Source organism: Felis catus, chromosome C1 (assembly GCF_018350175.1).
Source record: "Felis catus isolate Fca126 chromosome C1, F.catus_Fca126_mat1.0, whole genome shotgun sequence".
NCBI classification, from domain to species: Eukaryota; Metazoa; Chordata; class Mammalia; order Carnivora; family Felidae; genus Felis; species Felis catus.
Genome location: NC_058375.1, coordinates 107,386,553 through 107,389,773, shown reverse-complemented (window position 1 = coordinate 107,389,773; position 3,221 = coordinate 107,386,553).

Here is a 3,221-nt window from a genome sequence, read left to right as displayed (position 1 = left end):
TGGAACGAAAAGGGTTTATTTCCTGATGAAGAAGTTTAGAGGCCATACCTGCAGTCCAAGGGGGGTTAGGGTCAGATGAGATGGGGACATCCAGGTCCCATGAACAAATGTGTTCCCGCAGTCTACAGTAACATAAAACCAGTGTTGTAACTTCATTCCTAAACGAGATGGGTCCCCTTCACCAGCCATGGCCCAAAAAGAAAAGCTTCAGTGCCCAAGGAGACAGAAAACAAAACAAAACAAAACAAAACAAAACCTAAATCATGGTTTCACCACCATGTTCACTGCAGCATTATTTACAATAGCCAAGACATGGAAAAAAGAAAATGTTATATATATATATATATATAGCCCTAAAAAGAGGGAAATCCTGCTATTTGTGACAACATAGGTGGACCTTGAAGGCATTATGTTTGTGGAATAAGTCAGACAATGAAAGACAAATGCCATATGATCTCAGTTATATGTAGAATCTAAAACAAAAACAAAAGGAAAAAAGCCATCAGGACTATAGGTATAGAAAACAGATTTGTGGTTGCTAAAGGTGAGGTGTGAGGAGTGGATAAGATGGGTAAAGGGGGTCTGAAGGTACAAGCTTTCTGTTTTAAACTAAATAAGTAATGGAAATGTAGTGCACAGCATGGTGAATGCAGTTAATAATACTGTACTACAAACCATATGAGACTCTTAATGATAGAAAGCAAACTGAAGGTTGATGAAAGGGAGGTGGCCAGGGGGATGGGCTACATGGATGATGGGCACTAAGGAGGCACTTGTGATGAGCACTGGGTGTTTTATGTAAGTGATGAATCACTAAATTCTACTCCTGAAACCAGTATTATGCTATATGTTAACTAACTAGAATTTAAATAAAAACCTGAAACAAACAAACAAAAATAATACTGTTCTACATCTTTGAAAGTTGCTAAGAGAGTAGATCTCACAAGTTCTCATCACAAGAAAAAAATTGTGGCTATGTATGGTGATGAATGTCAACAAGACATATTGTGGTGATTCCTTTGCAATACATACAAATATCAAATAATTATGCTGTACACCTGAAACTAATATGTTATATGCCAATTTACACCTCAATTTAAAAAAAGAAACTAGTAGTTGCTTTTAGAACATTTTCATTGTGGGCTGGTAACCATGTTCAAAAGGCTTTTCATAAATTAATGCATCTTCGTGAGGTCATCTCTCATTTATGGGACAGCAGGCCTCAGAACAGGGAATGTGTGTTCCCGAGGAGACATTAGCTAGTATGTAATGTTCTTCCCTGATGGTATTTGCTGGCCTAGATGCTGAAGGAGGGTCCAGGGTTGAGGAAAACTCCATTTGGAGCCAATGGAAAGATAAAAGCAGAGAGCACATTTCCTAGGAGTTCAGTTGCCATCTCTGGGTAGATCCCAGAACAGTGTACCCTGTAGCTTGTGTATTTGTCTGTGTTCCCCATTAACTTACAAACAAGGCACGGGCCTCATCTTGTTCTCTATTGTGGGGAACATCACTGGAAACCATATAGGTATGTATCAATAAATGTTGAATAAATGTTTGAGATTTTTTTGTTTACTTCACTCCATTTCTGTTAAGTGGTGACTAGGAGTACATTTATGAAAAATGAAAGGGCTCAAGTGTGTATCCTTGTGGGCAGCAAGGAGGAAAAATGCTAAGGAAACTAGATCCCACTCTGAAATCTCTCCTTGGAGAGAAACATCTCTGGGAATGGGGTGGAGAAGACAGCTTCAAAGTGGCAGGAAATATTGGTCATATCTTTGGTTCTATGGAATGGAAGAAAGAGAAGGAGAGAACTTCAGGCATGAACAGGGTCAAGAGATGCTATCAGCCTGCACTCCAAGAAGCAGGTGTCATTCTCCCTTGTTTATAGGGGAAGACTGCCTGTGGTCACTTGGTTTGTCACAGATAGAACTGGGACAAGACCTCCTTTCACCTCACCTTCTGTATTAGGGCTCTCCAAAGACACAGAACTAATAAGATATATGATCTCTCTATCTCATATCTATAGCTTTACTTTTCTATATATTTGTATCTGTGTCTATCATTGCTCTCCCTCATATCTAGATCTACCTTTATCTATTTGTCTATCTATAGAGAAAGAGAGAGAGAAATTTATTATAAGAATTAGCTCATGTGATTACGAAAGCTAGCAAGTCCAAGCTCTGCAGAGGCAATGTTTCATTGGGCAGGAGAATTCAGGGGGATTATCTCTTACTTGGGGGAGGGTCAGCCTTTTGTTCTCTTCAGACCTTCAACGGATTGGATGAGACCCCCTACACACATTACAGAAGGTAATCTGCTTTACTCAGCCTACTGATTTAAATGTTAATCACATCCAAAACCACCCTCTCAGAAACATTCAGAATAATGTTTGACCTGGTGGCCAGTCAAGTTGACACAAACCAACCAACCACCTTCTTTCTACCACCATGACAAATTGCATGAAGAAAGCAGAGGCGGAGATAGATATATTTGACATCTATTCCACTGTGATCAATATGGAAAAAATCTTTAAAAATAAGTAAAAATTATTATGTAATCATTATTAATGATTAAGAAGTTGTAAGCAGGGGCACCTGGGTGGCTCAGTTAATTGTTTGACTTTGGCTCAGGTCATGATCTGTGGTCCATGAGTTCAAGCCCAGTGTTGGGGTGTGCACTGACAGCTCAGAGCCTGGAGCCTGCTTCAGATTCTGCACCTCTGTCTCTCTGTCCCTTCTCCACTTGTGCTCTGTCTTCCTCTCAAAATAAATAAACATTTTTTAAAAAATTAAAAAAAAGAAGTTGTAAGCAAATGGCAATTAACTTCAGTGAGTGAATTATTAATAAAGTTATTTAAGTTGTGTCTTGAATTTACCAATAGATTCTATGTCAAATAAAATGTGTTTAAACAATTATTTTTTTCTCAATGTTCATTTATTTTTGAGAAAGAGAGAGAGAGAGAACAAGCAGGGGAGGGGCAGAGAGAAAGAGAGAGAGAGAGAGAGAGAGAGAGAGAGAGAGAGACAGAATCTGAAGCAGGCTCCAGGCTTTGAGCTGTCAGCACAGAGCCCATTGAGGGGCTCAAACCCACGAACCGTGAGATCATGACCTGAGCCGAAGTCAGACGCTTAACCAACTAAGCCACCCAGGTGTCCCTTAAATAAGTATTAAGTATAAAATATGTACATACAAAATTGGTTTGGATGGCATTGCTTATTAGA